General features: G+C 39.8%; 1 protein-coding gene across 1 annotated transcript in view; it reads left to right on the top strand.

Moving 5' to 3' along the window:
- The window catches only part of FRMD6 (FERM domain containing 6), a 281,731-nt gene that overhangs the window by 150,887 nt on the left and 105,595 nt on the right, over positions 1-25,249 (top strand). The window contains exon 5 of the mRNA XM_044925123.2: positions 22,406-22,480. The gene's annotated coding sequence lies outside the window, so the exon portion shown is untranslated. The remainder of the gene's footprint in view (positions 1-22,405; positions 22,481-25,249) is intronic.

The raw sequence follows: 25,249 nt of genomic DNA, 5'->3' as shown, positions 1-25,249 counted from the left end.
GATGGGACTTTTTTCCAGGAATACTAGCCCAGTGATTAGAGCCATTTGTAAAATGGACCCAAATCCATTTTACTAGCTCTAGAACCTTGGGTTAGATACTTATGTGGACACCTCATCTTTTCATTTAGAAAATGGATGCAGTAAAAATTATAGCTATTTTTGTAGAGGGCTTATGAAGGGTAAGTGAGGAAATGCATGACAAGTCCTTAACACAGGGTCTGGCACGTAGTAATTCCTCACAAAATATTAACTGCTGGCTGAGCTCTCCCCTCCCCTTTCTTCTCAGTGGATCCACCCACTTGTGTCTGCCCTGTTTATCACCCTTTCCCTGTTCAAGCAAGCTCACAATAGCTGGGAACCTGCCTGCTGCTCCAGTCTGGCCCTTTCCCTGGAGGAGTACCCCCGGGATCTGCAGTCACTCAGCTTTTCTACAAACCCCAGAACTCGTTACTACAGAGCCTCGCTCAACCCCGAGCACAGCTGAAGCTTGTCTTCACTCCCTCATGTGTTTATTGTTCTTTCTTTAAATATATATGTGTGTTAGCACCTACTCTGTGCCAAGCACTGTGAGAGGTGATGGGGCGGAAAGAGACACAGTCCCAGCTCTGAAGGAAGCCCAGCCTACTGGGGGTTAGAGATTCATCAACTGGCCATTACAATGCAGGGTGACAGATACATGCTCTGGTGGGAAGGCATGTCCAGGATGCCTCAAGGAAAGACATGCATACCAGCCTTGGGTGCCTTCTCCACTTTCTAAGAGTTCCTCTAGCTCTCCCTTCCAGATTTCCTACTGAATTTTTTTTGTCATCAATTACATTTTTAATTTCCAAGTCTCCTTCCTTGTTCTGATTATTCTTTTTTCACAGTCGTTCTTTAAAAATGAGTAGGAATCAGCCAGAAATGTGCAGTTAGACCAGGACAGATTCTAATAACCTGAGCAAGGAACCTGGTTATGAAGATCCAGCCTCTCAAGGTCAGGTTCTCTGTAAGATCCAGCGAGACAAATGGCCAAGTTGATAAACGCAGTCATTCCCTCCCATGCTTTCCACCCAGTCAATTCACTGCTCCAGTGTTATCATAGTCTGCTGTTGCGGGTTATGGTTTGGGTGGTGAGGGCATGGTCTGTGCTTTCAAGAGTTCACTGATGAATGGAAGAGAGTAGCATAGGAAGAGTTGCAACACCAAAGCTTAAGTGCTATGTTCACAGGTGAATGGAATCGATTAGGAAAACATGGAGGAAGAGACTGGACCTGTGAAGGGGGCAGTGGGCACAGCAGAAAAGATGACTTTATTGCTGAGTCTTAAAGGATAAGAAGTATGCACCATTTAGAGCAGGCCCTGAGGAAGTGGCAAAGGGGGAATAGCATTCTTGGCAGAGAGAAAGGCATGTATTAAATCAAAGTTGTAGTTAAGAGCTTATGGCTCTTGAGACTAGTGAGAAGGTCTCTGACTGGAACCCAGGGTTCAGTGAGTGCGGGAGGATGGATGGGGAGAGAACACTGGGAGGAGATGAGGCTCTGGAGAGGCCGGTGAGTCTGGACGTGCAGAACCTCACCTGTCATGTTAAGGAACTTGTTGTTTGTGGTTCTTAAGCACTTATCATGGACCCTTTTGAAAACATGATGAAAATTATAGACTTTCTTACCCCTCAAAAATGCGCACACACACACACACACACACACACACACACATGAGCTTAAAGGATCTGAAAATAATTCTTATCTCTCAACTTTGGCTGTGGGGAAGCCCCAATTTTAAGCAGGAATGTCCTATTCAGATGCATGATTGGGTTCTGACTCTTCCATTTCCAGCTGTGTGTGGCTATTGCGTCATCTCTGGTGCCAGCTGCCCATCCCTGCAGCCCACCTCGAATTGCAGCAGCAGTTGAGATGGATGGTTCTGTACAAGCTCAGACATGTCCTCACAGTGGCATTTATGCCCCCAGTGACCTATACAAGGCAGATCCCGACCTAGGGACCTAGGGGAGAGGGGGATCCTTGCATATATGCCCCAGCTTCCCTTTGTCCAAGTCACCATCCTTCCAACCACTTTCTGTCTTCCAGAAAATTCCAGAGTATCTCATAAGCTAATTTGATACATCCATCCCATTCTTTTTATACCTCAAAAAAAAAAAAAAAACACTTTAATGTGTTGTGGTTATCAAGAGGGAAAAGAAGTAAGTACTTGTACTCAGTTGGCAATGACTGATGAGACATCTGTTTAAAATTTTTTGTACTACTTAGAGTAGAAAGTTTAAAATATAAGCTTTTAAAATAAATGTTTAAATTTAAAATAAATATCAAATTGAGGTTAAACATTGAAAGAAATTCTGGAGAAGGAAATGGCAACCCAGTTCAGTATTCTTGCCTGGAAAATCCCGTGGACAGAGGAGCCTGGCATGCTACAGACTCATGGGGTTGAAAAAGAGTTGGACATGATTCAGCAACTAAACAACAACAAATTGAAATAAATTAGAACCAAAATGGCTAAAATCAATAAAACTGGAATTAAAGATGAAAACATTTAAAAATCACTTTTCATTGACCAAATAATAATGCCATGTGCCCAGTGTTCCATTATAACATTCTCTACAAAAGGCAAAACATTCAGAGTATGTGCTATGATCCTAGTTTATGTAAAAAGGGAAAAAGTGCTGAGTCCTAGTTTTGAAAAAGTGTATCCTCCTCCTCCTGGTCCCAGTATTCAGGATGGTTCAACACTCTGCAGGACTAGAGGGCCAAAGGCTTCCAAGTTAGCTCAGGTGTTTGTTTTTTTAGTGGTCAAGTCATTGAACAGAATACTGAGGAAAACAGTTCATGGCTGTGACCTTGACTTTTCTGTTAACCTAAAAGAAAGTTGTGTCATCATGTAGAAATAAGTTCCCAAATCCTCTGGCTTGCCCAAATACAGACATATAGGAGAAATTGGATTTGGGGATTGAAGGTAGGAGAAGGTGCCAGAACAAATCAACTTAAGGAGAAGAATTCAAGTATTCTTTCTGCTGCTTCTTGGTTCTGTGATATAGGAAACTTGCTTTTTGTGGTCTCTGAGCAGGACCTCCAGAATCTGTCGTAGACAGGAATCTCTTGGGAGAGGACCATGAGGGAGAAGGAGGCTAGGAAGGGCCGAAAAGAAAACATAAATGGGAAATTTAAAGAACTTTTAAAATTTAAATTTTCTTAAAAGCTTTGTGAGGTCTTTGTTTTCATTGTTGTTCTCTTTCTCTCTCTTTTTTTTTTTTTTTTTTTTTGGCTTTGTCTAGTTTTACCAGAATTTCCCATACAAATGTATAGGATGACCTTGTAAAAGGAACTCCAGCACTAGGGAGAGGGAGCTGCTGAAACATCTCATCAGTTTATGGTAGGGTCTCAGTGCCTTCTTCTGTGGCTTTTGAGCAGGTTGAAATCACCAGGGTAGCATTAAAAAAGACAGATGCTTTGGTACCCCTGCCAGAGAGTCTGATTTAGGCTTGAGTGTAACCAGGACATCAGTATCTTGAAGATCTTTCCACGTGATCTAAAGTGCAGCCAAGGTTGAGAACTCCTGTTTTCACATACTATTGCATACATATTATGTAAACACAAATCACCTGGGTTTCTAGTTAAAATGCAGATTTGAATTCACTAGGTCTGGGGTAGGGTTTAAGAGTCTGTTTTGCTAACAAGCTCCCAGGTGATATAGATGCTGCTGGTCTGAAGACAGTACTTTGAGAAAGATGGACTAGAGATCTCTGAGGTCCTATTGAGCTATTATTCTACCAAGTTGCTGGATTTCATGCTTTTAAATATCACTCAGTTAGGACTCAAACAACTCTGATTATTATGGTATAATTAGTTGATGGACTGTTATGCAGCCTTGAAAAGTTATGATTATATAGTAATAATGAAGGAATGTTTTTGTCATAATGGAAATGAAAAAAATATGGCAGATTAAAATTTTATATGCTCACAAACATGTCAAACAAATAAAAATTGCATCATTATCATAATGTGGTCCTTCCCACTAAAACATTCTGTTTCTCTGTGAAAATATCATCTTCATGTCTGTTGAATAACTCAGGGAGCATCTCAAATTGTTAAGTAGTCATGTGAGACAGGAGAATGATGACTCAGGAAAGTACAAGGATAAATTCATGTGTAATCTCACCAGGTAATTAGCTATCTATGTGACCCTGGGCACATTGCTTAAATGCAGTGAGGCTTCATTTTTATCTTTTGTAAAATGGGTATTAATAGGAAAACCTACTTCATGGAGTATCATGAAGATGAAATGAGACAGCAGGCACTCAATAAGTGATGACTCATGTCTAAGCGTCTTGATTTGCTCATCAGGGAATGGGAGAGTAGACTAGAAAATCTCTAAGATTCCTCAAACTCTGACTTGTGAGAGTGGAGAACTTTACTTTGGGAAGATTTATAGAAACAAGATTACTTGGAATTGCTCTGGATATCCAATAAGTTCTTATAGTTTTTAGCACTGTACTAGGCAGCACAGACAAAAAGTGAATAACTTGGAGGAGCTCACAGTGAAACAATTCAATACAATATGATGTATGCCCTAACAGAGGCATATACAAAGTGCTTTGAGCATCTCAAAGTGGATGTAGAAGAGACGATGATAACGTAGGTCTTAAAAGGCAGAGGGAGGAAAAAGCATTCAAGCAGAGAGAGGCATATGTTCAAAGACTTGGAGGCATGAGAGAAGATTGTATGTCTGGCGTGGCTGGTGTGTATATGGGTGGGGTGGGGGTTGGGATATAAAGATGAAACCTGGATTAAGACAGTTTATGGAGCACACTTTTAGCTACAGTGAAGACTTTGTGTCTTACTCTTTGAACTAGAAAGTAATATAGTCAGATTTCTGATTTTAAAATGAACTCTGCATTGAGGGAGATGATCTTGAAAAATGGAGGCAGGTGGGAGAGTATGACAATAATCCAGGCAAAGGTGGCAAAAAAAAACACAAAAAGGCATTTTAGGCAGATTGAAAGGCCTTAATAGTTGCTTGCAGCGCTGGTGTGGGCAGGAAATGAGAAGAATTCAAAGATACCTGTGACCCAGATAGAAAATCATAAGGGCAAGGTTGGTGTGAAAAGTGCTACAGCAGACATGTTTAGTTGGAGAATCCAGGAAGACAATGCAGATTTGTGGACATGTGTCCCTCTAAGACTGGAGGAAGAGAGATTACAGAATCTGTGTGCCGATGGTGAAGTGATGGGTGCATCAATGTTTGTTTCTGGAAACATCATCCATGTTAGAGGTTTCCACAGCAGCCTGTCTCCAGTGTGAGCCAAGGATACCCTCACAAGCGTCAGCGCACCCAGTGCTGGGCTGTTTGCTGAGACAGAATCAGCAGGATGAGAGATGAGCATTTATATCTCAACAAGTCTCTCTTTGCTCTAAGAAAAAGAGCTCTTTAAAAACTGATGAAATCTATAAGCACAGTACCATCCAATAGAAATACAAAGTGAGCTAGTAGGTAGTCTTGGTCTTTCTAGTGACTATGTTAAAAATTATAAAAATAAGCAGGTAAGATCAATTATTTTTATTTAATGGGATACATACAAATATTATAATTTCAACATTAATCAATACAATAGTTATTAGTGAAATATCTTACATTCTTTTTATAACTCTACATCTTCAAAATCTAGTAAGGATTTTTCTTGAGTTATTTATTTCTTTATTTATGCCCGTGCTGGGTCTTCATTGCTGCATGGGCTTTTCTCTAGTTGCAGCCAGAGCAGGGGCTACTCTGTAGTTGTGGTGTGCAAGGTTTTCATTGTGGTGACTTCTCTTGTTGCTGAGCATGCTCTAGGGCACAACGGCTTCAGTAGTTGTGGCATGTGGGCTCAGCAGTTGTAGCTCCCAGGCTCTAGAGCACAGGCTTGATAGTTGTGATGCATGGGCTTAGTTGCTCTGTGGTGTGTGGGATCTTCCCCGACCAGGGATCAAACCTATGTCTCCTGCATTGATAGGTGGATTCTTTACCAATGAGCCACTAGGGAGGCCCTCCAGTAGGGATCTGAACACAGCACATTTCAATTGAAGCTGTAATATATCAGGGACTCAAAAGCTATGCAGTAGAGGCTACTGCATTAGACTGTGTAATTAAAAATACCTCCCACTCCTTTGCTCTGAAAAAAATACATAACACGAATTTTTTCTAGAATTTCTAAGGATGCTTATATCTCCTGAAGCATATCTATATTTGATTAAGAACTCATGTTTTTCAGGTCTTTGGGCTTTTTGAGACTGATTCTGAAAATAGATGGCTTTCTTCAATATTGTAAGGTTGATTTTAAATATTCTAGTCATGTAGAATCGGAGAAGGCAATGGCAACCCACTCCAGTACTCTTGCCTGGAGAATCCCATGGACGGAGGAGCCTGGTAGGCTGCAGTCCATGGGGTCGCTAAGAGTTGAGCACGACTGAGCGACTTCACTTTCACTTATCACTTTCATGCATTGGAGAAGGAAATGGAAACCCACTCCAGTACTCTTGCCTGGAGAATCCCAGGGATAGAGGAGCCTAGTGGGCTGCCGTCTATGGGGTCGCACAGAGTTGGACACGACTGAAGCGACTTAGCAGCAGGAGCAGCAGCAGTCATGTAGAATATAAAGAAAGGTACAGTGAAAAGTGAAAGTGAAAGTCGCTCAGTAATGTCTGACTCTTTGTGACCCCATGGACTATACAGTCCATAGAAGTTTCCAGGCCAGAATATTGGAATGGGTAGCCTTTCCCTTCTCCAGGGGATCTTCCCAACCCAAGGATTGAACCCAGGTCTCCCACATTGCAGGCAGATTCTTTACCAACTGAGCCACAGGGGAAGCCAGTACAGAGTGATAAGAATTCATTCTTGCACATTAGAAAGGATTAGACAAAGCTTTTTGTTTTACAGTTCTATAGTGGACTATCTACTCTAAAAGGTGGTTTTTCATTTTCACAGGACACACTGTTGGTTACAGTCTTGACTTATTAACTCCGTGCATACTGTTTTCTAGGCTGGACAGAAACAAAAGGTTAAATGCAACATTTTCTAGGTGGATCATTTAAACACGCTTTTTAATTCAGTGAATTTAAAAAATTGGTTTAGGTGGTTTTCTTTCCACTCGTCATGGTTATAGACATATCTCAGAGAAATGGCCTGAGACATCGCTCCTTTTCCAAACTCCTATGTACCATTGCTTTAAAGCAACACTCTTATAAAGAAGACTTCTTTCTGAGTCTCAGGCAGAAGTATTTTTAGAGAAATCATCACGTTGTATTTGAAAGAATGACCTTTCCTGTAATTGGCCTGTTGGGAAGATTTGGTTGTGGTCTCACATAATTACAGACCCGTGCCAACGGTCTGAGGGCCATCAGTGTATTTCCAAGGCCTCTAAATCAAGGGTATTTGGTTAATTGCTCACAGGTGTTTTCCTGTGCTTATGAATACACACAGTCTATGAATTTTACAAAATTTGGCAGAAGGAAGGGCCATGCAGCCAAGGAGTTTCTTAGATTTACTCAGCTAATTAATCAGGCAGGGTAGGGATTTGGCTATTCTGTTGAGGGAGCTAAGCGTTCGGAGTCTGACTGAGGAGTAACCTGTACTTTTGAAGGAGAGTTTAAGAGGAAAACAAAAGAAAATAGGAAAACTTCAGTAAGCGGCTGCCGGCAGGAGCTCAGCATGGTGACGCACCCTGCTCTGGCAGTTTTGCACAGCAGGGTCAGCTCTGCCTCTGCAAAGAAATGGTGCTGGCTTCTAAAATAAAGCGACTGTGTCAGGGTGTGAATTTTAACTTCTAAAACTGTATCTAAAGTACAAGCCACTGTGTTGACTCTTCTTTCTTCTGGTTACCCAAGATCATTATTGCTTGGGCAATGGCCTTGAAAAGTGTGGAAATTCTGAGCAGAGGATTCCTATATCATATTTGTTTAGAAATTCATCCTGAACAAGTAAATATGACAGTATTCTGTGGCATAATGTGAAATCCAAAAGAATGTCTCAATGATTTCTGGAAGTCCTTTCCATGACAGCCATTCATGGGAAAAAAGTGTGGGGGCCTGGTTGGATGAAATTCATCTCCAGCCAGCCAGACCACATCATTCTGCCAAAGAAACTAGATAGAGACTAGTTTTGCAATTCACTTCAACAATCATAGGTGAATTCCTACAAAAAAGCTAGGAAAGCCCGATACTGATGTTAACAAAGATGAAAAGGACATGGTTTCTGTCCTCAAGGCAGTTACATTTGAGGGGAAAGGAGAGAAAAATGTTTCAGAGGGTCAATTGAATGGAAGAATCTTTATCCAGCGAGTGAATCTGGGACCCTCTTGTGGAGGGTGTAGCAACTATGTCCAATTATGAAAGATTAGTAAGAGTACAGCTGAGAAAGTTTGGTATTCAGGGAGAATATTACAATAAAACAAAGAACGCACCTCATACCAGAATGGTCAGAATGCCCATCATCAAAAAATCTACAAACAAAAAATGTTGGAGAGGGTATGGAGACCCTCTTACACTGTTGGTGGGAATGCAAATTAAGACAGTCACTATGGAGAACAGAATGGAGATTCCTTAAAAAGCTAGGATTAAAACTACCATATGACTTAATAATCCCACTACTGAGCATATACCCTCAGGAAACCATAATTGAAAGACACATGTCCCCACTGTTCATTGTAGCACTATTTACAATAGCTAGGACATGAAAACAACCTAGATGGCCATTCACAAATGAATGGATAAAGAAGTCGTGGTACATATACACAATGAAATACTATTCAGTCATAAAAAGAAATGAATTTGACTCAGTTCTAGTAAGGTGGATGAACCTAGAGCCTATTACACAGAGTGAAGTAAATAAGAAAGAGAAAGACAAATTTCATATATTAACATATATATATGAAATCTATAAAGATGGTGCTGAGGAACCTATTTGCAGGGCAGCAATGGAGACTCACACATAGGGAACAGACTTGTGGACACGGCAGGGAGGGGAGGAGAAGGTGGGACAAATTGAGAGAGAAGCACTGAAACATACACATTGCCATATGTAAAATTAGATATCCAATGGAAATTTACTGTATGACACAGGGAGCTCAAATCTGGTGCTCTGTGATAACCTAGAGGATCGGGTGGGAGGTGGGAGGGAGGTTCAGGAGGGAGGAGACATATGTATGCCTATGGCTGATTCATGTTCATATATGGCAGAAGTCAACAAAATATTATAAAGCAATCATCCTCCAAGTAAAAATTAATTAATTAAAGACTACAAAGAACTTAGTGGAGAGTGGATAGATGTGAGGTTGGAAACAGAGATGACAAGCTCCATGGATACTTTTTCTAAGATGAGCTGGACTTAATCTTGCTTATAATCTGGAGGGGAAGAGATTAGAGATACAAGCAGGTCTTGGAAGTTCTTGGAAGATACGGGTATAAAGGACATAGTTGTCCTGAAGTAGAGGGGTGGCTCAACTACTAAGACCAGAGAGAAAGACAGCAGGGTGGAGATGCATGTAGAAAAGCTTATGAGCAGATAAGGAATTTGAGATGTTGGTGCTTTACTGCCTCAATTTTCTGATGAAATTGGAAAGTTCTCTTCTTTAAAGCAAGGGTTCTAATCCTTGGCTGTACACTGGAATCATCTGGGGACCTTTAAAAGCAAAACTGATGCTTGAATCCCTTGCCAGAGAGTCTAATATAATTGGCCTGAGATGCAGTGTAGGCACCAGGATTTTTAAAAGGTCCAGGGGTGATTTTTTTTTTTTTCCAGGGGTGATTTTAATGGGTTGCCAAAATTGAGAACTCCTGGCTTAGACTAGAGTAAGGGGGCCAAGGAATGTAGTGAAGAGGTCTAGAACAGCTGTTAAGGTCTGGAAAAGGGAGTTGAGGAGAAGCAAAATAATTGTGAGGCAACCTTAAGGCCAGGTGAAACATAATATCTTACCTTGTGAGAGTCCCAATCTTCACCGGCTGATTTCTTCCCCCAGTGGCAGAGTTATGCTAGCCATTAGGCTGGTTGTGGGGCTGGTCCTGAGGTGGGCTTTACACAGGCTCTGGGCAACAAAGAAAGGGATCAGGTCATTTTCTGTAGTATAGGATGGGCTTGGGGGAAAGTGAGGCAGGGAACGGCCCAGCCCAATTCCACCATAATCCTCTATTTCTACTAGTTGACATTCTTATGAGCAGGAATTTGGACCAAAAAATTAAAACCAAGTAAACAACTCCATTGGGAGAAGCCAGGGGACCAGACACTCCAACACATATATAACTAATTGCTGAATAACCTAGAGGTGAGTGTACACACTGACTATGTATGCAATTGCATGTCAGGAACTCATTTCATGCCCATCATTCTTTGAAAATCACCTTTCATGCCCATGAAATAAAAAGTCAGGATGTGGGTGCTGGTGGGTAAGGCTCTCCCATTTGTCATAGAAAGCTTATCCCAGGTCACAGGAGAGCTGTGTGCCAGCCCCCTTATTTCCCCTGGGGATGAGCAGCATTGCTCTCACGAGGGCAGTGACCTATTATTGAACCGTTTTGCATGTACACAGTGAATCATTGTTCTGGCAGAATTCCCCGCTCTCCACACACATTTTTACCCACCTTTGGAATGTGGGAACACTGACCATGTATATAATAGCCTGGCAGAAAAGTGGCTCTGTCAGATGTTTTCCTACTAAACAGCCGGAGGGGAAGCCAGGAACAGGAGAAGGGATGGGAAGAGGGAGGGTAGAGAGAGCCAGGGCAAGAGATATAGAAAGAAAGAAATTTCAAGAGGAACCAGAAATCATGCTCCCTGCAGTGTTTCTCACCATAGGAACACACTGACTGGGTAAAACTCAATGTCAGCAAGATAACCAACATGATTATGTATGTAGAAAGCATTTACCATAATGTGCATATGTATATATTTAAGATCCTGGGCAAGTTACCTAACATCTAGTTTCTCAAAAAAGGAATATTACCTACCTAACACAGTTGTTATAGGGATTAAATGAGTTAATATTATTGGAACATTCCTGGAATACTGTAAAAGAGCAAAAAATTGCAATCATTGCTGTTGTTATTATTTTCTATGTATTAGGCAGCTCTGAACTTGAGGACACTGTTACCCTTCCTAAGTTATTTTTTTCTTTAAATCTATTTTACTATCTGTAAAAGGGGGATAAAATCATCTGGTTAATAGGTACATAAATTTAAGGGGATTAGAACACGTATGCCCCTAAAACTAAAATAAAACATGCAGTGTACAAATTCATTACAACGACAATTCATTTATCCACAAGTAGTTATTAAACATTTATTATATGTCTGCACTGAGCCAGGACATGCATGGTGTCTGCCCACATAGGGCTTATAATCAGCAGGAGAAGCTAGACTTTACATACAATAGAATAATAAAATGTATATTATATTATAAATGTAAAACTTTATAATTGTGATAAGGTTTTGAAAGAAAAACCAGTTGTTTTGTTTGAGCATTACAACAGGAACTGCATTAGTTTGGGTATAAAACTTTTCTGAGTATGATATTTAGTTAAGACATGCTTGATAAAGAAAGTAGATAGGGGTGGGGGTGGAGGGGAGCAGGAAGAAATGCCCCGATCAGTTTACCACCAAAAAAGGACCAAAGGCAGCTAGGGTTTAAGGAGCCAAGTAGCAAGAGATCTAGGCCTACATTAAGGAATTTGAAATAAGAGCACAACTTGCTCCTGTTTTTTTTTTTCCAAAGGTCACCCTCATTGTTTTGAGGAGAACAGATTGGAGAGAGAAGAGGGTGGAGGAGAGAAACCAGGTTGGGGAAAAGAAATGATGGTGGCCTGGGAAAGCTGGAGTAGATGGAAATGAGGAGCAGCATAGGCAGAGTCAAAACATATTGTGGAGGTGAAATTGGCAGGACTTGGTGATAGACTGAGTGTGAAGGGCGAGGGCTGAGAGGTGCCGAGAATGGCTACCAGATTTCTACCCTGAGATGTTGAGAAGATGGCACAGCCAGCGATGGAAATGAGGAAGTCTCCTGCAGGAACAGGTTTGGTGGGGAATATGATTAGTACCTGTCATTTGTTTTCAAAATCATTTCATTGAAATGCAAATTATTTTAATCCATTGCAATCAGTAAAGAATTATTATAGTACAATTATTAACATGTTTTTAGAAGTTGTAATATAAATATTATAACTTTTAGTATATAAAGTTGTAATATTAAGGAAATCTGGATGATTCTTGGACTCCATTTGTATAAAGAACTTCAAGTAATTAGTTGTGAGGTAAAAAATAGAATCAATCATCTGGTGACTTAGTACCCCTTGACTATTGTTCTGGTATCATTTAAACTTAACGATTATAGCTCTGCAAATAAAACCAAAATTTCTCATGACAGGAGTTCTGTGCTAAAACCTCCTAGCCTTGATAATTTAGAAAATGAAGAGTCTTCTTATATTTATATTAAAAGATGAATATTCATAATATCAACATGAAAGCTGGGCAAAATGAAGGAGCCTTTAAATTTCATCTATGCACATGAGTCCAAGGCTCAACAAGTGAAAAACAGATAACAGTATCTCTTCCATAAGCTGTAGCTGTAAGTGACTGTTTATTAAATCACAGTTGAGCTTTGAGGTACAAGGAGGAAAAGAAGGAGGAGGAAGAGAAAAGAAAGAGAAAAATAAGGAAGATAAGTAGGAGGGGAGGGAGAGGGAGAAATGAAGGATGGTAGTAAATAAGGAGAGAGAGAGGGAGGAAGGAAGAAAGAAGGAATGAAGGAAGGAAAGAAAATGAAGGAGGGGAAAGGAATGAATGAAAAAAAGAAGAGAAAATGCCAACTTTTACTTCTAATGAATCTGAGGCCAATACATAAAGGAAAAAATACCAGGAAGAGTTGTCATAAATATGACAAGAAAGATTTCTTCCCCAATACTCCATAAAACAAACCTCCCTACCATCCACCACCTTCAGTAACTACTCTTAAAGTACCAATGACAGATGGAGAGTCAGAGAATATTCCAGACTCAGAGCATAAAGGTTTACAGCTAAAGGACAATTTATGACTGGAACTTAGGACACACTTCAGTCCAGATGTTTTGGGAGTTTATAGTTTCCAACAGCTGGTCCCCTTACCTACCAACATTACACCATCGACTTTGTATACTTTTTGGAATATCTGAAATTTCTCATCAGCTGGATTCCACATGTTCTCTTCAGGGATGTAACATTACTCCATGAAAACAAGTTAAAAGGTGAAAAGAAAGATGAACTTGAGAAAAATAGATCAAGCTTTTGCTTATGACAGCCGTACTTAATTTGCCCTAGAAGATAAGCAGATATTTTCCCTGTAGTCAACAGTGTTGTCTATGCCCTTTTCACTTTCAGGGGTGACTGGTGATCAGGCAGATTAATTCACCTTTACGAGCCTCAGGTCCATCGTTGTAAAACAAAGTGACTGAACGAAATGGGCTCCATGAGATCTCTTCCAGGTCTGTCCTTCAACTTTGACTAGCCTTCCTGGGAGCACTGTGTTTAAACCTCATGGGAATTGGCTTGCCTTCTCTGTGGAGGTCATCCAAGCCTGATTTCCACTTAGCTTGTCCTGTGACTTCTAGTTTTAAGTTGGCCTGGGAATTTCTCCTCTAAAATTTACAACTGGATGAAATAAATCCATCAAGGGCGGCTAATTAGAATGAATATCACTGCCAGCACTAACTTATGAAGGAAGTTCTGTGAGGATAAAGGGAAATGATTCTCCCCAGACACAAGGAAAGTTCCACTGATCTGGCACAAGGGTGGGGATCGGGTGCCAGGACGTGGGGCAGAGGGGTGATCACTAGGTCATTTTTCCCTGAGAAAGGCACGATTCCAAAGAGGACAGGGATAAAAGAGGCCCTGTGTCCTTATATTTAGGATGCAGTTAAACTTCAGCAGTCAGATATTTGTCTGGACCCCTGAAGGCAGGGCTTCCGGAGCCAGGAGCAAAGAACCATCATCTTTACTTCCAGGGATGTCACCCTTCCCAGGAAGTCTTGCCCACATCACCAGCCTTTCTCAGGCTGAATTTCTCCAGCGTGCTGAGCAGTGACTGTGCAGCCTCAGCAGACTCCAACAAGACAAGGTAAGACATAGACTCAGGCCACTTCCACTCCCATCAGCCTCAGCTATTTTCCAAAGGCTCCCACTGAACATGAGTGACCACAGCTGCTATGGGCCAACGGCCACAAGCCATGTCTCCGACATGTTGTTGTTGGTTTTTACTTTCCCAGAGACAATTCCCAAGTAAGAGGCAGTAAATTCAGGGAGAAGCAGGATCTGGGCCAACTGACTTGCCAGTTTGCTGATAGAATCAACTTTGCTGCAATGGGGCTTTCACATCGCCACATTCCAGTGCTATAGTATAATTACTTTAAACACAGAGTGGCATCTAACCACACCACTGTTTACATGCCCAAATCAGCACTCAGAGGACACTTTTTGCTGTTACCTCGACATTGCATGTGACTTTGGCAGAGAAAATAAGCCTGATTTTTTGTGCTTGACGTCTGATTCAGAGGCTCTGAAGTGGTGTCTTGGATCCGGTAGCCTGCCCACCACAGAGTTGTGCTGTCCTCCTCACTGGTTCAGCCTGCAAACCAGCTCCATGTGGGGGTGGAGCTTTCCTGCCTGGCTTTCCTGCATGTCTTTCTCTAATAGTGACAACTGACACAGCGTGACCCACCAAGGCCATGCTATTTCCGGATAACACTTCCTTAACTCCACCAGTACATTCAGATGCAGTGTTTCACCCAAGGGCCAGACACCCAGCTGATCTTTTTAACTAGGCCTGACTGTCTTACTGCTCCACCCTGTAGGTTGCTGAACACGGGTGGATCTTCATGAAAGCATAACAGAGAACTAAAGCTACTGGATTAGATAGTATTACTTACAGATTCTTGGATATCTAAATGAAAGAGGGCTTACACATCTTTGACAAATTTGTTGAAGTCTTAATTTATATAATACCAAAGCAATGGCTTTTAAGAAGATAGAAAATACACAATAGGAACCTTCCTTACAACTCACAATAAGTAGGTCAATGTGATTGTCGTTGCTAAGTTGTGTCCGACCATTTTGCAATTGTGTCTGACCCTTTTGCAACTCCATGGACTGTAGCCCACCAGGATCCCATATCCATGGGATTTCCCAGGCAAGAATACTGAAATAAGTTGTCATTTCCTTCTCCATGGGGTCTTCCCGAATCAGGGATCCAACCAACATCTGCATTGCAGGAGGTTCTTTACCTCTGAGCCCTGGGAAGCCCAGGTTAATGTGATTACCCCCACTTTGAGATTGGAAAACAGATATTCTACCAGACCTACTTGGGGCAGAAAGGCGATGATGATGCTAAAGTTAGAATTGAAAGCCCCAACCCGGGACCAGTTTATGTGGTCACAGACGTATCCAACATAAATCGGGTGACCATACACTTTATCAGGCAAACCAGGACTGTTTTTTTCAGAATGAAAAGGAAGTTATCAAAATTTTAAAAATGGACCCATGTCTTATACCACTCACAGAAATTAACTTGAAATGTTAATATCATTAAGATCTAAAACCTGGAACTTCCTAGAAGAAAACATAGGAGCAAAACTCCTTGACATGCATCTTGATAATGATGTTTTGGATTTGACACCTGAAACATAAGCAATAAAATATAAAATAAACAAGCGGGACCACATCAAACTAAACAGTTTCTGCACAGCCATCAATAAAATGAAAACACAACCTAAAAAATGGGGAAAATATGTGAAGACCATATATCTGATAAAAGGTTAATATCCAATGCATATAAAGAACTCAAAACCCTGAATAACTCAATTAAGCAACAGGGAAAGGATCTGATTAAACTTTTCTCCAAAGAAGACATATGAAAGGTCAACAGGTGCATGAAAAGATGCTCAACACCAGTGGTCATCAGGGAAATGCAAATTAAAACCACAGAAACATCACCTCACATCTGTTAGAATGATCATCATCAAAAAGACAAGACAAGACCTAACAAGTGCTGGTGTGGATGTGGAGAAAAGGAGACCCCCGTGCACTTGATGGTACACTGTGTGCACTGGCATAGCCACCATGGAAAACAGCATGGAGGATCCTGAAAAGAAAAAACAGAACTTCCATACATGAGTCCCTAGTTTCCCTTCTGGGAATATATCAAAATGTAACAAAAACACTAACTCAAAAATATATCTGCACCACCATGTTCATAGTAGCATTACTTAACAGTAGCCAAGACATGAAAGCAACCTAAGTGTCCATTGACAGATGAATAGCTAAAGACGTTGTGATGTATATATATACAATGGTATATTATTCAGCTATAAACATTGAAGAAAGCCTAACATTTGTGACAACATGGAAGGACCTTGAAGGCCTTATGCTAAGTGAAATAAGTCATACAGAGAAAGACAAACACGTATGATCTCACTTGTATGTCGAATCTGAAAATGGCAACAATAACAACAAATCAGACTCAGAGACAGATCAGACTTGTGGTTACTAGAGGTAAGAGGGGGATCCTGAGAGGGGGGTTGGAGGAAGGTGGTCAAAAGATACAAAGGTCTGCTTTTAAGATGAGAGAGTTTAATACTTAGGATGTAATGTACAATATGACTATCGGTAACACTGCTGCCTGATGTTTAAGAAAGTTGTTATAAGAAGATCCTAAGAGTTCTCATCACAAGAAGGGTTTTTTTTCCTTTATTATTTTCTTGCTGCTTTTTATTGTAGCTAGAGGAGAAGGTGGATGTTAGCTGAAACTATTGTGGTAATCATTTCACAACTTATGTAAATCAAACTATCATGCTGTAAGCCTTATACAGAGATGTATGTCAATTATTTCTCAATGAAACTGGGAAAAATACTTAAACAAGAATAACAGGCATAACCTGGGACTTTCTGGCAAACGAGGACATACATCCAAATCATCCTCCAGCATCTTCTGTCAGTGGTACTGCATCTGGGTGAACCATGAATCCAATGAAGCATAAGTTTCAGGCTGCTTGCTTGCTCTGGTCCCTGTATATGCTGGGAGGAAAGCAGGCTTGTAGTGTTATAGGTTGAAGGGAAAGCCAAACACAAGCAGGAAGCATCTGTATGGAAGCAATGTTGGTAACTCTCCTAAAGATATTTTAGGAAAAGTCCCAGATCTCCAAGGCTTCAGGTACCTATTAGGATTTCTTTCCTAAATAATTATGTATTTCTGTATTTAATATTGGGCTCCCCTGACAGCTTAGTTGGTAAAGAATCTGCCTGCAGTGCAGGACCCCAGTTAGATTCCTGGGTTGGGAAGATCCACTGGAGAAGTGATAGGCTACCCACTCCAGTATTCTTGGGCTTCTCTTGTGGATCAGCTGGTAAAGAATCTGCCAGCAATGCAGGAAACCTGGGTTCGATCCCTGGGTTGGGAAGATCCCCTGGAGAAGGGAAAAAGCTACTCACTCCAGTATTCTGGCCTGGAGAATTCCATGGGCTGTATAGTCCATGGGGTCGCAAAGAGTTGGACATGACTGAATGACTTTCATGCACAATTTTTTTCTTCTTCTTGAGTATCCTCCTTTCCACCCCTCACCTCTACCCAAGTTATCTAAGCCTCAGGTTTCATATTTAGTGCCAAGGGCACCTGCTAAGGTGGTGCAGTCTTGGGAGAGAAGTAGGGATCAACAGCATCCCACAGGGTACAATCCCCTGAATAATATTCCATTGTGTGTGTGTATATGTGTGTATATATATATATATGCATATATATATGTATACATATATATATATGCACCACAACTTCTTTATCTGTTCATCTATCAATGGACACTTAGGTTTGTTTCCATGTCTTAGCTACTATAATCATGCTGCTATGAACGTGGTGGTGTAGATATATTTTTGAATTAGTGTTTTTGTTACTTATAGATGTATTCCCAGGCTGTTTCTTACCTTCATCATGTTTATACCAATGAAATTAGGATAAAATGATCACTAAGGACTGCTCAAGAGAAGAAAATCTCCCAGCTGGAGTTGAGGGTCATAGATGACAGAAAAGGGGTAGCAGTCCTGACTCCTAATCCTTAGTTGTAGGAAGAAATACAGAAGAAAATGGTTTATTATATGTTTGTGAGCTTCAAGTCCTTCTGTAGTCCCTCTGATAGAGTTACTTTCTGCCTTAGAGCATCACTCAGAATCAGTCCCTGATCCAGCTTCTGCTGCTGCCCAAACCTCTGCTCTAACAAGCCCTGTTCCTGTCAGGGTATTGGCTTATATTCATAGTATTCTAGTGGTTCATCCAGTAAAGAATCTGCCTGCAATGCAGGAGACCCAGGTTTGATCCCTAGGTCAGAAAGATCCCCTGGAGAAGGAAATGGCAACCCACTCCAGTATTCTTGCCTGGAGAATTCCATGGACAGAAGAGCCTGGGCTGCAGCCCATGAGGTTGCAGAGTTGGACACGACTGAGTGACTAAGCACACACACACCCTATCCTAAAGATTCATCCCCAACCAAGTTTGGGGAGCCCTTCAATCTAATCCTTTCTCTGCACTGACTCATTTTGTGGCTTTGTCATTTGTCATACAATCCTCAGTTTTTTTGAATGTGCAATGAAAATAAATAATGCCAGCAGCTCCTTGAAAAAAAATAGATCAAAATTTACAATCAGCTGATCTTCATGCATTAAAGCAGCACCTTAGGTGCATGGAATATGAGAAAAGAATATGTGATTGTCTTGGCGGACTTCCTGATCCTACTTCAAGAAATGAGATGAGATGCTCTTGTTTTGTCACCAACTGGATACTTTGCAGTATCTTTGCCTCAGGGAGTTATGTATTTTTAGCCATGCTGCCAGCATGTTTCCTGACTGCCAGTCAAGGAAATGTCCTTTTAAACAGGCTGGGGAATGCCACACATCCAAACACTCAAATTGATGAGATTGTGAAAACTGGCTGGTGACTCTGAAAGCTATGATTCTGCAAATCCCTTACATCTCTTCCAGTTCTGCTGTCTTTCATATTTTTGCGAAGATCATGCATGTTTTCTCATGCCTCTGGACATGTTGTTTCTCCAATTAGAATGCTTCTTTGTATCTTCTCCCCTTGGACCACTCCTCGTTATCCTTCACAGTTTTCCCAGCTATCATAGTTTGCAGGAAGTTTTCCTGAGCACTGCTGCTCTCCACCCATCACCATTAGCACCTAGTTCCTGATCACATCACCGGACTCCACACTGTTTGTTATCTGTCTCCTCCACTGGACTAGAAACAATCAGAGTATGGGACTGTGTTCACTATAGTATTCAATAGTCAAAAAATGTTGAATAAATGAACAAGTGAATGAAAGCAAGAAAGTACTGTCGATCATTAATATGACATGAACTCTGGTTTAGTGGCTCCAGAAATAGATTCAAAGAATTTCCTTTGAAACTTACTTTGATTTATCCCCAATTTAGAGAATGTAGCCCTTATTGGGAACACCATAAGGACAAACTATTCACAAATTCAAATAAAATCTCAATGGTCTGGGAGACTCTGAATGATACATAAGCAAGTAAATTGGACTCTCATTTCCGGCTTTTAATAGTATTGTCCTCCTAAAAGCAAGATGGATCTGTAGGGTGTGGATGGGTATATTATCCCTTGATGGTATCTCTCTCTCTCTCTCTCCCATTACTCTGTCTTTTAATTTATTTATTTTTTGAGATTAATTTCTCAAAAAATTTCAAAATTTCAAAAAAATTTATTTTTATTCTTTTGTTTATTTATAATTTTTTAGTTTTCAAATAAAACAAAGATGAATTTTTTAGTGATAAAAAGTACAATTCACAAACAAGATAGACATCATAAACCATTAGACACCTAACAACAAAGAAACAAAATTACATAAAGCAAAAATCAGAAGAAACATAGGGAAAAGAAATATATATATATAATCATAGTGAGCCATATTAACATTTCTCTGAGAATATTTGATGAAGTGCAGAAAAAATAAGAATAGGAGCATCTTGGATAATGTCATTAATAATTTAAATATAATAGATTTCTATTTACATTGATTTATATTATATCATACACAAATATATTTAAAATTTTGTATCTCATATGTTGTTAGTAGATGTCCATAAGACATTTAGAAAAATAAATGGCAAAAAGATAAAGAGCTCTGTGTTTTTAAAACAGTTTCTGCTCAACACTGCTTAGCCAGTGAGCGCAAGCAGAGTCCAAGGCTTTTTCCATCCAGCCCAAGAGCCCAGAGGGATGTTTTTCCCTTGCCCTTCTAAACTGCAGCACTGTGATAGCTAAACATTAGCACCAAATATTTTATCCTCAACAAGTTAGTAAAATGAATTTTTTAAGTCCAGATTAGAGCCAAGGGGGCTTGGGAAAATTTGTCTGGAAGGCTAACTTGCTTTGTCAAAGCTCACTTACAGAATTGTTCACCCTAATCTTGCACAAATTAAAAATGGTATAATTAAACACATTAGAAAGTTTTCAAGTTGTCCAGGTAGCAGGAAAATCATAATGACAATATTATATCATATCTAGAAACTGTGCTTGAAAACTATAAAGACAGTTAATGGTATGTCTTCCTGTTACACTAAAAGATGTCAACATTGCCATAATTTTAAAAATACATTATTTACTGCCCACCCTATCTCCAGCATAGTATGAGCTGTAAAATATGTATAGGGATGCAGCAGTGAAGCGGGGCAGTCTAGGGGTACTTTCATTACTAAAATCTGTAATGGGAAAAATCTCCTGTCTCCAACAATCTGCATACTTAGAATGGGATAAATTTGCTTGTGTGTTGAGAGAAGTGGTGATACACTTTTTTCCCATTTAGCATAAACTGATTCAGAAGAGGTTCAGTAATTTCTACTGTTGCATTTCAGAGAAGAAATGACTGAAAATGAAAACAGAACCCAGAAATTCTGACTTCTAAACCTATATTTGTCCCATGACCCTTCTGGGATTCCCCTTATTTTTTTTTTTTTCTGAAGGGGGCAAAAAATAGACATATTTCTACTTATGACAGGAAGCCGTACCTTGGATAACTATTCCCTTGACCCAGACTAGAATGTAACTTCTTCAGTTTTATAACAAGCTGCTATAGGATAAATCACTATAGTGTTAGAATCCTTTTCCTCCCTAGCACAAATTCCATCACACCAACCAGGCTGGTGTCCTTGCTGTTCTGGGACTTGGCATACTCACTCCTTGTTCCAGGAATGGTCTTCCCTCTCTTCTCTGCTCATCTAAACTGTATCTTCTATCAGATTCACCGAGGCCTCACTTCATTAAAGGAGGGTACTCCCCTTCTCATCAGCTCATAACTGGGCCCCTCTCTGAATTCCTCTAGCACTTACTCTCTAAATCATTCTTCTTAGAACTTCATTCTCTTCTCTTTTTATCTTCACTAAACTGTGAACACCTGGAGAGCAAGATCCATGCCTTACTTTGGAATATTGTCCTTTACTATATTCATTAGGCATTAAATAGGCAACTTACAAATCGTTGTTCAAACAGCCCCCAGAATCATCTTATCCTTAGTGGTACTCCAAAGCTTGATGAAGAGTGAGCAAGCATGATGGGAAGCACATGAATTTTGAGTCAGACAGAATCTTTTAATCTTTCTTGGTCCTAGTTTTGTCTTTTTTTTTTTTTTTTTTTTTTTTTGCTATAAATAGGATTAAGAAGACCTAACTTGCCAAGTTGTCCAGATTAGAAATAATGTGAAATGTCAATTACAGTGCCTTCTGTATAGTAGGCTGTTAATAAATGGAAACTGTTATTGGTTATATAATAAGACCTGGAAAAAAATGATTTTATTTTGCATTCATTTGCCAAACAGATGAGTTTTGAGATTACTCTCATCAAAGGAAAATAAAAATTATTTGGCAATATTATTTGAACTCATAATTAGAGAAGTGTGGAGGGAAAATGGGAAAGATTTTGGGCTGTGTGAATGTTTTTTTACTTATCAACATCAGGCTCAGAACTGGGGTTTTCTGCATTGAACATACCAGCAGTCGCATCTTCAGAATGAAAAGTTTTAAAACATATTCCTCTGCAAATCATTTCACTCTGTTCTCAGGATTTGTCAGGCTTCTCTGCTACTCTTGCCTGATGTCAGATTAAGAAGATAAACAATTTTAAAACACACCAAAGGAATGTTTTAAAGGAATTTTGTATATAATGATTTCTCTTTAGCCAAATGAATAGTTTTAATTACTTAAAATATGTGCATAGATCACCATGTGAGAATGTTCTTGATCCATAATCTCCTGTCTTTTCCTCAGTGGAACAGATGCCAAAATCTTTGCATTGACTGTAAACCAAACGAAGTTGCTACTTAATTAGCTCTAGTGACCTGGTAGCCTGAACACAAATGGTCCTTTTATTTTCAGCCACTCCAGTGATTTCCAGCAAATGAAGAGCCTGAAACATTCTGGCTGTCTGGAGAACCTATAACTGAAAGTCAGGTGAGTACCCTCTAAAAGAAGAGAGTCCTGTTCAAGAGAGTCTTATAACCTGATGAACAATTTATAAAACACTGAAGAGGAGGCCCACAAGCCTCAAAGACAGAAATCTATGAAGAACTGACTTGATGCCTATTCTTGGGTGAGTCATATGCCCTTGTCCCCTTGTGGCTCCTCCATTTGTAAAAATGAGGGTGATGTTTTTATGAGATATTATCATGAGGTCTATTTGATGTGTGGCACAGTGACTGAGGACACTGGCTTGGAGTTGTAAAGACCTGAACTTAAATCCTTGGTTTATTACTTATCAGTGGTCACTTTGAGCAGAAAACCTCTTTATATCTTACTTTTGTTGTTTGTAAAATTGGGGTAGTTATTATTCCTATCTCATAGGGTCATTATGAAGATTAAATAAGATGCCTGGAATATCACAATAACTCAATAATTATTAGCTATTATTTATAGAGTACTCTATGCTTCTTATAGAAAAAAACCATATAATTCAAAATCCAAAGTATTCAATTGGCAGATAGATTTGGGAAGGCATTTTCAGTTTTCAGTAGATTTAAATAGGCTTCCACTTTCAATGAGCATTATATGCCAAATTACCGTAATTTTCTGTGTGAAATTCACACATTTTCTGGTAATTTTTTATATGCTTGTAGGATTACAACCATCAAGATTATGTGATTATGTGTCACATTCATCTCCATAACATTGCTCCCTCTCTCGTGATAATTTCCCTGTGAAATACTAGGACTAGATGAAGTAAAAGGGAGAATTATTAAATTATCAAGCCCTGAACTAGTCAAACTTGACTGTTCTTTGAGATTCTCACCCACATTCATTTTCAATAATGTAATTTCAAATTAATGATCTTAGTTTCTTGGGTATATGTTTATGAACGAGACCTAGAAAGAACCTTTATAAGTAACTGAAAAGTGATGACTGAAAGATACAGTTTTCCTTGGTTTGAACTGTTACCTACAGGTGTCAAGATACTTCAGAAAGTCTAGGCAGATAGGACACGCTGGTGCACAGATGACTGAGGGACAAATAGATGGAGAAGCACAGCCCAAAGGAAACCGGAAATGAGAAAAAGCAGGATTGGGAGAGGGTGGCTGCTCTGAGAGACTGCTGGCCAAGACAGGAAGTGGCTGGATGGGCATATTGATTTGAAAATGATCAGTCCATGCAGATGTGTGCTGCCACCTCTGTTTCTGATGTCAATGAGCAGAAGTAGCTCCAGTCTGCTCCTCTTCCCTCTGTGTCCTCTCTTCTGTGGCTGACATCACCCAGTCCTGCTTCCCTCCTCCCCTCATAGCTCCACGCCTTACCCAGCTGGAAAGTTGGAGCATTGGAGTTGTTCACCATTAGAGTCAGAGCATAATGAATATTTGAGCTGAAAGACAGATGCATGCCTATTCCAGGAAAACACCCTGATTATCATATTCTCCACAACCTCTGAATGCTACTTTTGATAAGGAGATCACCTCATGAATTGCATATAATAATAAGCTGCTTATTTTTAAACAGCTTTATTGAAGTTTAATTGACATATCAAAATCTATTTTAAATGTACAATTTAATGACTTTTTAAAATAAAGTCATAGGGTTGTATAATCATTACCACAATCCAGTTTGAGAACATTTCCAACTCCCCAAAAGATCTCTTATGCTTGTTTTCAGTTATTCCTCATCCCTACCCCTAACACCAGGTGGTCACCAATATGCCTTCTGTCTCTATAGATTTGCCTTTTCTAGACATATACATGAAGTCATCAAATATGTCTTTTGCGTCTTTCATTGAGCATAATGTCTTTGAGTTTCATCCTTGTTTTTATCATGCATCAGTAGTAGTAGTTTTCTTTTTTTTTTTTGCTAAAGAGTATTCCATTGTCCAAGCACACCTGATAGACATTTGAATTGTTTCCAGTCTTTTGCTACTACAAATAATGCTGCTGTGGACATTTACATATATGTATTTGTGTAAATATATGTTTTCATTTCTCTTGGGTAGATTCCTAACAGCAAAATTGCTGATTGAGATGGTAGGTTTAACTTCTTAAGAAACTGCCAAAAGATTTTTCAAAGCAAAAAATAAATTTTACATTTCCACTAGCAGTGAAAGAGGGTTCCAGTTTCTCCACATCCTTGGCAACACTTACTATTGTCTGTCTTTTAAGTTATATCCATTCAGTAGGATCGTAAGCATCCTAAAATGACTAGACATCACTTATCAACTAACAGGACCTTTGGTGTCCATTTAAGAAGAAATGGAATGCTTATTTGCTATTTCTTGTTTTGGTCAAACAATTAGAATAAGTGTGTGTGTGTGTGTGTGTGTGTGTGTGCGCGCGCATGTGCACACACACACACACACACACCCCTCTAGCCCTTGATGTGAGCAAAGGTGGAGGCTTGGCGCTGATTGTCTTCTCCCCGCCCAAGAGGCCAGCTTCTTCTCCTATACAACTCCTCCTCTGTTCCAGAGAATTGAAACAGATCCCTTTAGGCTGAGCCTTTCATACCCCATGGTATTATTTCAAAGAAAACAATCAAAAAAAAAAAATTCAGGGAAGTCATTTATTGATTTTGTTCCCATAATGATGGAATTAGGTGACAAATAATGCAAGCAGAAGCAAAGAGAATAAAGTAGAGAACCCAGCATTTGTCAATTGCCCATGTACTGAATATGGGATAAGCCTTTTCATATTTTTCACATTAGGAAATTCTCATAATCTTTGATGTATTTTATAAATCACCATTTCA

This window comes from Bubalus bubalis, chromosome 11 (genome assembly GCF_019923935.1).
Source record: "Bubalus bubalis isolate 160015118507 breed Murrah chromosome 11, NDDB_SH_1, whole genome shotgun sequence".
NCBI classification, from domain to species: Eukaryota; Metazoa; Chordata; class Mammalia; order Artiodactyla; family Bovidae; genus Bubalus; species Bubalus bubalis.
Note: the sequence above shows the minus strand (reverse complement) of the source record. Positions and strands in the feature narration are given on the sequence as shown.